The 12,071-nt window shown below is 36.5% G+C and overlaps 1 pseudogene; it reads right to left on the reverse strand.

The window, feature by feature from the left end:
- Positions 1 to 10,188: 10,188 nt before the first annotated feature.
- Positions 10,189 to 11,199, reverse strand: LOC150092950 (retinol dehydrogenase 12 pseudogene; annotated as a pseudogene).
- Positions 11,200 to 12,071: the final 872 nt, after the last annotated feature.

Here is a 12,071-nt window from a genome sequence, read left to right on the forward strand (position 1 = left end):
AATTTATTTATGTAATTACTTTATTTAAAACGAATGGTGTATAAATAAATACTTTCAAATTTCAGGATTTATTAAAATGCTTTTCATATTTTTAGTACTTTTGATAATATCTTAAAGGATTCAAATATTTTCTATGAATTATTTTAATTAAAGATAAAATAAAATAATAATATAATAATAAAAATGCCAACACAGTCTACTGAATCCACTGCAGAAGTATAAATTGATTGGAGTATATAGAAGTGTTTAATCATTTAAATAAACATCTGGGACTTGCAGAACGAAATAAACCAGTTACAAATGTACTAAAATTTTATTTAAAAAGATCAGACTCTGTATCTATTCAGTAATTTAAGAAATAAGCAAGAGATTATTTTGCTCTAACCTTCGTACAGAAACGCAAATATTCAATTTTTCACCACATACGTGGCTTCAAATAGTGCTGCCACCTGGCGAGTCTCCACATCACCGACATTACGCTGGTTAGCAATGGGCGAAATATTTTCGGACACATTTTCGAGGCTCTCTTCTACAACCACGTAAAGGATTGTTTGAATTTGTTTTTCGTATTTCTTAAGGGAAATATAATCCATTGTCACGCGCACGTATTCCCGTGAGTTACTCATAAAATAATTTCTCACTACCCCAGGATTTAAAGCATTTAATCTGATCCACGTTCCGTTTGATTCTTCTTGCTAATTCAACAACGAACAGAAAACTACAGGAACACGATGTCTTATGGTATACCGTGAAGAAATCAGAAGATTCTTTCCATAGTTAAGTTATCAAAAGCCAGGTTATCTACCCAATGAGTGTTCGATGTAACGACTACAATCCGAGAGGGGGCGCTTTTCTTTACTACACCGAGTAGGAGGTTGGGCAGCCACAATGATTGGTAACGAACTGTTATTCCAGTTGTAAGTCTAACGCAGGAACAGCCGCAGTGAAGTTATCAATGAGATCTACACCCTCTGTCCAAAAAGAAACCGTACGAAAATAGAAGAAACTAGTGGCGCCACCTGTTGTATCTTTTTGTTGTCGAAAGCGGCAACCTTCATTAGTGTCGTTTCAATTGTTTATGACATTTGTTTCGTTAGAAGCCGAGAAAAGTTTGGTTTCTTTTTGGACAGAGGGTGTACATAACACCGGAGTAAATTTGTTGGATGTGTGATGTGATTTTATGGCCTATTATAAGAAGCTACACTGAAATATGTTTTTATCCCCATCGAAACTATGACTTATGGTTTTGATGGGGATTAAATCTGCTCTAGAGATAAAGGAACTTTTCAAGCCACTTTAGATGCATCATAGCAACGTAACTTATCATGTTAATATAGAAATAGTTCTTTATCTCCACACTCCATTTTTATCAAATATATTCCAATAGAATTATCCGTATCATTACATTTAGAGGCGGCCCTTAGGGTATATTAGTGAAGCATGATCTAAGCTGATCCAAAATTTTCCTTAGAGGATCCCACCAAGGGATATTTTAGAGTGAGCTTTTCTTTTACATATAGAATTTAGCAAACAACCCATCGATAGATATTCCCTCTCCTTTCCTATACAAAAATTAATTAAACAGTCCAAGAGTTAAGTAATTATACAATGAGAGCGTATACGAAAATAATTCGCTACCTTTACATCCGCGTCCTGGTGGGACTCAACAAATTAAGATGATACACCTTTTTGCTAATTGCATATGATAAATATATGATTTTGCATTAAGTGGGTCATTACACAACCGATTTCCGAAGTGACCCGAAATCGGTTGTGTAATGCTCATAATGTATAGCATTACACACACACACACACCTGAAACGGTGTGTGTTATGTTAGAAATGCTTTAAGGTTTAAGACGATTATAAGGTATTGATAATTTATCTTAAATTTCTATGTGTGATAGTATATTAAATTCAAATGTCATTGACAATATGCCAGCCTGGATGAGCGAGTCGACAGCATACCGGCTCCCCAATCAACAGACTGCGGGGTCGAATACCACCTTGGACATGTAGGAGAATGCTCCAGAGAAGCATGATACCTCTATGAGTTTATAAGGCTTGTCTTGATTGTAAAAATAAAGAAAAATGTGCATAAAAAATCTATAAGTTGAATATTTTGTGAACTTATTATTTGATGGGAGGTGTGAAATTTGCAAAACTACAGCGGATGAGGTATGATAGCATGTAGAAGTTCGCGTATTTGAGAAACATGAGTTAGGAATATCTCACACACTCCACACAACAGAACTGTTGCCAAACATTTTTCTCTCAAGGAAAACACTGGGTTGCGGGAGGAGGGGAAACAGCAAACATGGAACTTCTAAAACACGCACAAGTTTTTATTACTTTTAATAATTACACAGTTTAATGATTATAATTTTACAAAAGCACGTGTTTCAATTTGGCAATTGGTGAGTTTTTGTCACAACTTCAAACACTTTCCACAGTTTGCGAGTGACGTCATAGAGAACTTTTATTGATTTGCAATCAACCAAATATTTCCACATATGTTTTCGAAACGTTTTTCTATAGCTACGTTAAAAAGATGTTTATATTGTTCTCAGTGGCAGCTCGTGGCTTGAAATCGTGGGATGCTGCAACTTTCGAAATACATGTAAGTACAGTGTATACGTGTTTGGATAAAATATCAAAACTATGGTAAAAATTAAAAAAAATTAAACATGACAAAATATTATTTATTATCGATAAAATTATTCAGTTTGATATAATTCAAAATTACTTAAAAATAAAATCCATTCCTTTAATTGTAATTAAAGGAATGGATTTACAATTTTTGGACATTACAATTAAATCCTTTAATTGTAATGTCCAAACACGATAAGCACTACGAACACTCTACTACTGGTGTAAATTGCATATAAACAACAGTGGAACTGCGCGACGGGCAGTGCCACGTTGCGCTAATAGCTCGCATCTCACTATGACGTGCATATGTTTGCGCGCGTAGCAATATGACGCTGTGGTAAATAAACACAGTGCTGTTAGCGTCCTTCGCCATCCTAAGTGCTACAAGATGGATTCTAATTCTTTTTTTATACAAAATAAGAGAATTGCATAGGATTGTTGATGATAAAATTAAATATTACAAGCAAATATAAATAAATTAATAAATATATTTATATATCGAGAAAAATTCGGGGTGCTGCAGTTCCGCAATGCCTATGCACGAGCCGTCCCTGATCCTGTTCAATTACGATTAAAAGAAGCTTTTCCTCTTCTTCCATGAGCAGTGAGTGGCGCACCTACACTGGTCAGCTTCAGATCAATATTTGGGAAACCAGAAATGCAAGTGCCATTGGAATAGAGTATTTCAAAATGATGGAATTTTTCCCTAAAATCGAAATAAGGCCTTGAAAAGAAGATTTGTCTGTTTTTACATTATAATTCACAGCCTTAAGTTGACCGTTTTCCACTTGGATTGATGTAAATTACATGACTGTGATGAGGTTCGAGGAAATCGCTCCTCAATAATCATCCATCGACAATAATTCATACAATGGTTAATGGCCTATTAGGATGAAGTCTTTTTGGAACGTGTGATTATTTTGCTGAATAAATGTTAGAAGAAGGAAAAAGAATAATTACGGTTGTTCTACTTGACGGCCTTCTCGTTTCTATTACTTTCACGCACTCTTACGTTCACTCACTTTTAAAATTCATCTGCTCTTGGAATCTTATAATTCAAATAAAAAGTTAAAAGCGGTTAATTGACTTCTAATTCAAAAATTGAAACGCATGCAACTGTTTTATTCTAGGGGTTAACAAAATAAAACCATAGACCTGGGGAAGGAGTGTCCTAGGTTCAATTCCCGTCGAACCTAAGACAGTTCGATTCCTGTCGGAGACGTGAGGAGCTCAAGGATCTTCCTCAGCCATAGCCAAGTTAGCCGGTCTTGGGCGTGGACGGCAGGGTTTTTCTCCCCAGTTTATCTGGGGTTTTTCATCCCGCAAACAGGCAAACCGACCCCGTGAGCACACGGGTCGAATTACTGCAAACTGCAATACTCTCGAACTCCGATGCTGTGGTCCTAAACATAACACTCGTATTGTTGCTGTAAATAGACTGAGGGTGTAAATATGCGGAACTTGAACCTTATTCTAAGAAACGTTAAGGACCCTATCTTTAATTATCCTGGTGGTTTTATTAAATTGAAGAAGAATTTTATTATGAAATTGTAACATTTCGACCTTTATTCCTACCACAATATGTTAAGTGTTTTCGGCATTTCTTTAAGACGTAGAAAATATTTATAGGGAATAAAATATTCAGAAAAAATAATAATTATTAATCCTTTTCACAATTAGAATTCTAATATTCTTTCTTTTATTCTTATTATTTTAATTGTGTTATGTTAATTTTCTGTTCCTATTCTTAAGGATAATATCAACGCATGAGCGATCCGATCATCCTCAAGAAATACACTTAGCCTGCGACCTGACTGGCCGAGTGATTAGCGCATCCAGTCTTCACTCAAGATGCTTCAGATTCGAATCTAGCCTTGGAGCATGTGTCATTTCCTTAGGGGGTTGGGGGAGATGACCTACATCGTGTGAGATCACCGATCTTATAATCTACTGAAGGTCTGAAGAGGCTTAAAAGTTCAATGTTTGACTTGTAGAATAAGGTTTCTGGACGAGAAAAAAAAATTAATTCAAATGTAAAAATATAAAATTAATAAAAAAAAATAGAAAACAAGAATCCTTAGAAGCTCGCGCACGGCACAGATGAATAATAAGTTTACAAAATCTTTTATGGGCGAGGTCCACATCTAAGACATTTGGATAAACCCACGCAGGTTTGCAGTCAGAAAAATACTTCTTGCACTTAAGGCAGTGTTTCCCAACATTTTTTGGATTTTTCCTCGACATGTCTCGAGTATGCTTACGCTTTAAAAATTTTTTTTTTTTGGTAATCCTACTGAGCCAACTACACCGGCTGAGTCCCTCTTTTAAGCAAAACTGGAAAATGAAAGATTTCATAAGCACAAAAGCGACACCTGCTTTTCATCAGAAGAGATATCGAGTTCATATTTTGCTGCCCTCACACAATGAACAGAATATAATTTTGAATTCCTGTTCTAACGCTCCTGACTATAAATATTTTAGAAAGAAAATAATAAAAACGCACAATTACAAGAATAAATGAGTACATATGTTCTCAAATGAAATAAAAAATATTATTAAAATAACGGTTACATTGAAACTGTAATTACTTGGAGTCGAATGCCCATAAAATTATTATTGTTGTTATTTGTATTAGTGTTGAAACGAAAGTGGTAATTAATCTGATAATTCCGTAGCTCTTTTATTGCCGATATATATTTCTCAGTTAGCAACACCATTCAAAACAAAATGAAAAAAATTACTGTGAGTTCTATAATGGCTGCATTTCAAAGTACTATTCTAGTCTTATAAACAAGTCCATCTAAGTGGGTTGAGGACAATTTCTATAGAAAAGTTGGAAATAATGAAGGCTATATCAAGTTTGAATTGTCTTCTCTAAAAGCAAGTGATCTTTGGATATTTATGCATATAAATATGCATAAATATGCTGAACTGGCCCATTCATTGTGCCTACATTCTCTACTATACGGGATTCCCATAACACAGACAACAAATGATTTATTGTATATTAAGGTACTGAATTAAAAAATATAATAAAAACCAACCCCCCTCTTTTTTTTTAGCTATTTTGTCTTTCAAGTTATGTTGACGTAGGTTGAAAATGTATAGCAGCATGGTTATAAAGATGTTTGAACTTGACTTTAACCATCAAGGAATCCAGAGCACGCTCGCAACCATCTGGATAATGATTGATCTCTACTTCTAAGTGAAAACGTTGCTCGCATGCTCTCCCGTTTTCTTTCACCTGTTTGTAGTAGTTGTGTCCAGTTGAGCATATCATGGATATTGTGACTCATTGAACAGAAAGATGGTGCTTTCTGTTCAATGATTTATTTAATTTATTTTCTTATTTTTAGTTATTACACCAGCACACGACAACAGTAACTCTTAATCTAAGTACTGTTGTAATTTATTATTTCTTATGTTTCTCGAAAAGTTTGCTGTTTATTTTTGATAGGATTTCGTGTCCTATAGCAATACTACAAACATAGGTAAGCTTTCTAATAACAATAAAGATATGATTGTATGTTCATTAGTAATGGATGTCTGCCGGCTTTAGATGCACATAATAAAATTAAATTTTTTTTTGTCTATATTAGGGTTTTCGAATAATCTGATCTTTAGCTGTCCAATGATAATAAAGCACTATGAGCAATTGTCGGTATGTAGTATAGCGCTTTATTACTTGTGGTGCAAAACCAGTAAAAAGATTAGTCAATGACAAGTTACGAGGGTGGTCTGAAAAGTTCTCGGCCTAACAATGAAAAAAAAAACGAATTTATAATTTCAAAATTATTTTTATTTTTCAACATAATCACCCTTAAGACTAATACATTTATTCCAGCAATTCTCTAGCGTCATTAGCCCGTTCCTGTAGTGGTTCTTAGTAAGATCTTCAGTCACTCATCTACAGCTGCAATCACTTCTTGATTCGAAGAAAAACACTGGGAGGAAGAGTTTTAGTTTTGGGAAGAGACAGAAGTCAGACGGAGCCAAATCCGGGGAATAGGGTGCATGTTCCAACAATTCATAGTGCAGATCCCTTAATTTTCTCATTGCCAAAACACTTTTGTGGGCAGGTGCATTGTCGTGATGAAAGATGATTTTTTTCTTCTGCAAACCGGGTCTTTTCTCACGAATTTTTTCATCTAGTCTGGGAAAAATATCGGAATAATATTCCTCGGTTATCATTTTACTCTTTTCAAGATATTTAATAAACAAAATGCCTTTAGCATCCCAAAACACCAATGCCATGACCTTTCCTATGTCCTAACCGGCTTCTCCACTGTTTTGACTGCTGTTTGGATTCTGATGTGCAATGGTGACTCCAAGTCTCATCCATAGTAATACATTGACGCACAAAATCAGTTTTCTTCTTGTTAAGACGCTCCAAGCACTGTTCAGAGATTTTCATGCGAGTGCGTTTTTGATCTGCTGTGAGCAAGCGCGGCACCCAACTTGCGCAAAGCTTTTTCATTTGCAATTCTTCATGCAAAATATATCCTAATATATTTTAAAAAGGCCTGTAGTCTCAGCAATTTCACGCACGTTGACTCGCCGGTCATCCAATACCATATCGTGCACTTGATCTGTGATTTCTGGTGTAGTTACATTTTTCAGAAGTCGTTCATATGGATCATCTTCAAGGCTGGTACAGCCACGTTTAAACTCGGCAGCCCATTTCTTAATTGTCGAAAACGAAAGAGAAGAGTGCTCATAAAAGTTTATGAACTTTGTATAAATTTCTGTTACCGTTAAACCTTCTTTTACAAAGAATTTAATAACTGCACGAAACTCAACTGTATCTATTTCAAGGAATACAGACAACACTTTTGTTTCAGACAGCTGTATAAAACAAACTACTTGGTAGAATGACTTGCAATTTCACATGGATGCGTATGGCAGATGTACCAACTTAGGCAAAAAATCTGTGGTCGAGGTCGAGAACGTTTCAGACCACTCTCGTATTCATTTTGCCGTCGCTAAAATGTTTTTGACAATTTTCGCTGTTATATATCTCCGCATTTATTTCCTCATCTTCCAAGTACGTTACTGAGCTCAATGGCCTGTTACGATAAAGTAACTTCTAGAATTTGAAGTCAGTTCCTTTCTTTCAAAACTGTTGTTCTTTCATGGAATGTTACGAAAGTAAATTCTACATTTATATCTGAGGGAAATTACGTTTTTCTACATGCTGATTTATTCTCATCTCATTAGTAATATCAGCATTTAAACTTAAAAAATTAACTTTACCTTATGTATTATCGTTATTATTATGATACAGATGTGACCAGTCCATACAAGTTCACAAAAGTTAACTCACCTACTAAATTCCATGTTTTCTATTTCCACTACATTGCCACTACTTCAGACAATTATAAAGGCTATCACATAAGGGGGTCTATAAGAATTACTAAGAAAATCACATTAGAGAAGTCGACACAACATGTTAAGAACATCACTTCGGAGTATGATCCCCCCCCCCCTTGAACAGCTAAACGGGGCTCACAGCAGTGGACTGTGCTCGATTTACAAAATTCTGTGGCAACAGTCCCATTCTTCCACCAGATCAAACTTTAGAGGCAGTGGCGATCGGCGTGCAATGCGATTCAAAACATGTTCAATCCGATTTCAGTCTAGTGATCATGCTGCCATGACAGTCTATGGACATCTTCAGTTTCAAAGTATTCTTCCATTACGCTATGGAAAAAACATCTGGACCTTCCTCACCCACACAAAATCGCTCATAGGGGCTCGATGATGTATTCTCGATACCTGTGAGTAGTTATGGTGTTCCTATCAAAAATATGAAGAAGGGGATGCACCGTTAATCGTTATTTGGTCTCACACGAGAACAATGCATCCACCGTCTGTGTCCCTTTCTCTGAAGTTGGAGAGATGGTCCTGCATTTCTCGTTCTCTCAGGATCAAACCAGGTCTAGAATCTGCTTGTAATCGAAAACCGTACTCATCAGAGAACAGAACTATATTCCATTTCTCGGAGCTCCGAGTAGCATGTTTTATGGCATAGTTACTAGTTTCGACGAGATCTGCAATGGTTTGTGGCTGATGAGATACAAACTATTAGCTTCTGTAGAGTTCACTTGAATTTAGGATTCTTAGCACTGGAAATCTTCTCTCCTGTGGCCGCAAAAACTTTACAAGACCTTAAAAGGACATCATGCAGTTCCATCTTGCAGATGGAGTTAGACATCAATCTGTTGGCACAGCAAACGACCTTGGCCAGCTCTTCTTGTAATGGTTCCTGTCTCCTGACAGGAAGCCGAGGCACATTAAACTAATATGTCAACTTTACATTCGATGGCTTGGCTTAATGTCGTCCAACCAACCGTATAGAAAGAAATCATCTAAACGCTGATGGCGCCATTCCGAAGGTATTGGCGATGTGGCTAACGCACGGAACAAGTCAATAAACAGGAATGAAAGAATGGTCGTCACCCCTATTTGCAAAACTAATTGCATGGTGTGTTTGCCTGTTGATTGGTAAATTAGTTTCTATTAAATACTCCGAATCTGCATACCAGTCTATTGCATCCAATATTCACCTTAGGAGAAACATTTTTTCTGTTAATTTTCTCGAACAATGTACGTACGTGCAACTGACAAAATTAACAGAAAAAATGACGATCAATAATGAAGGTGTAGAAGAAGAAGCTGATGTTATAGAAACAGGTCGCGATATCAAATCCAAACTGACTAAAGTGATAGAGATGCAGGAAAACTTAAAAAGAGAGAATACGGAATTAGGAAAAGAAGTAAACCTCTTAAAAACCCAAATAGAACGTATGAGACAAGAAAGGGGGAAAGGTTTACGGATAGAAGGAATAACAAGTGACAAGACAGACGATTTGTCCTTCATAATACAAACGATAGTCTAACTTTGGAATTCCCGTAACTGCAACAGATGTCACGTCAGTCGATGTAGGATCGCAACGTAATAAAGCAAGGCACTGATCAGCGCAAATTTAAGTAGCAAACATATGAGGGAATAATACAGAATAATTCAGAAATCTGAGGACCTTCCCAATTTCTTTATCTGTTTCTATTTATACCATTGTTCACTTATTCTTTTTTCTTTTAGTTTTTGAAACTAAAAGAGATTTACTGTTTTGAAATGTGTGGATCGCCCTTTAAGAAATGTAAGTTTCCAGAACTGATCGAAAACTAGGAGTTTTCGATAAGTTCGGCAATGCGATCGAAATGATCTATGTGAGTTTTTTTTTTTTTTTAATTCAAATTAATGGAATAGTCAAATACCGAAGTTATTGAGAAGATTGGTAGTCAAAGAGCTTTTCCGTTTGTCTAGTACCACGAAACACGTGCATTTCATAATAAAGAAGCAAAATGAAAAAAATAACTCCCAAACACCGTGAATTTTAATTTTCCCAACATAATACCCTTTAATCAGCTCTCGCATTACATTTCAAAAATGATAAAATAATACATTTTACCTCTGAATTTAGGATGACAAATAGAGAGTTTGACAATGTCAGTGTGAGGGATGGAGATGTCATCTTCACTGGGCCAGATGTGTAAGAGTTTCAGACACTTTCCACAGCTTACGAGCGAGATCAACCTGAAGAGCCGTGGGTGACGCCTTTTCAGGTTTACAATCCGCGAAATATTTTCCAGACACGTTTTCGAGTTTTTCATCTATGGCCACGTGAATAGATGTCTGGGCCCCTTCACTGGAACTCTTGGCAAAAGGAGTCAAGAATGGCACGATCACATATTTCCATAACCCTGTTTTGTTGCGGACGATGAGAGTGTTCACCATTCCAGGATGTACCGCATTCGCGGTGACCCCTGTTCCTTCCAGTCTCCGTGCTAATTCAAAAGCGAAGAGCATGTTCGCTAGCTTCGTATTGCTGTATATCTTGACGCCATGAGGAGCGTACTTTTGACAGTTCAGGTTGTCGAAATCCAAACTTCCTGCCCAATGAGCAATTGATGATACGACTACAATCCGTGAGGGGGCGCTTTTCTTGAGTACTTCGAGAAGGAGGTTGGTGAGCAAAAAGTGACCGCAATGGTTGGCACCGAACTGCATCTCCAAGCCATCTTCGGTTCGTTGCAGATCGAGTGTAGGAGCAGCGGCAGCGTTGTTGATGAGGACATCGAGTCGTTGTTCGGTCTGCTGGAAGTCTTCAACGAATGCGCGCACTGATTTCAGAGAACTCAAGTCCAACTGTTTGATGACCACGTTGTCTTTACCAGTCGATCGCACGATGTCTAGGGCAGCTTCCTTTGCACGTTCAACACTCCTGCACGCCATGATCACTCGCGCATTCCTTCGTACAAGCTCCCTTGCTGTCTCTCTGCCGATACCGCAGTTTGCACCTGTGATGATCACCGTTTTCCCAGCCATGTCTCGAGTACTTTTACACTTGCCGGAAAGCATTTTCAGATAAATTTTAATAATTGCAGAAATCGCAAGTGCGAAGATAGAAACGGATCCTAACAGACCAACTACCGAAGTGATCATATCTTCTTTCGTAAATGCCAATGTTGCTAACAAGTGACTCATGACAACCCCAATCTAACAACGTACTGCAGAAACTACTGCTTAGGTTTTTAAGAGAAAAATGTCCACTTTCAGAATACTGCGAATTCTACCGTTCCTTATCAGACGCAAACAATTTAAAGAATAGTGATGCTTCTTAAAGCGAAATAAATTGTATGTTTTGAGGATTTCGCGTAATGAGCGGTTGATCTGTGGTTTGCGTGATGAATCACGTAATGGAAAGTGTGTAATGAACTATCATTACACAGTTTTAAGGAATGTTTTTTTTTTTAGATTTATTTATAGTTTTTCCTTGTCTTGTAAGAAAAGTTAACACACGATAAGTGCGGTCTTTATAGAATCTCTTAAAACTCTCAAAAGTGTTTTATTTATTTAAAAATAATAATAATTCAAGATTTCAGTTCTACAAACCAAACATCTCAACAATTAATAAAACACTATTATATTCTAAGAATACAACTTTTACGTTCATTTATTCAACTAAATGGTAGATACAGCGACTTATTTAAGAACGCTTGTTACTGGATAAGAAGCGGGTATTTGGTTTCACCATTGCTGTCTTCAGCTTTAGTTGGCCTTCCAGGCGAATGTTTTTAAGAACCAGGTGCGGCTCGTGCATGGGCACTGCGGAACTGCAGTACCCCCAATTTTTCTCGATATATAAATATATTTATTAATTTATTTCTATTTGCTTGTAATATTTAATTTTATCATCAACAACCCCATACAATTCTCTTATTTTGTATAAAAATAATAAAAATCCATCTTGTAGCACTTAGGACGCTAGCAGCACTGTGTTTACCACAGTAAATTAAGCAATTTAATAAAAAAATTAAAAGTTTCTTGTGTTCTGGACTCAAAATTCGATCTTGGGC

Source organism: Typopeltis vanoorti, chromosome 24 (assembly GCF_054136105.1).
Source record: "Typopeltis vanoorti isolate ZY-2024b chromosome 24, IOZ_Tvanoo_1.0, whole genome shotgun sequence".
Classification (NCBI taxonomy): domain Eukaryota; kingdom Metazoa; phylum Arthropoda; class Arachnida; order Uropygi; family Thelyphonidae; genus Typopeltis; species Typopeltis vanoorti.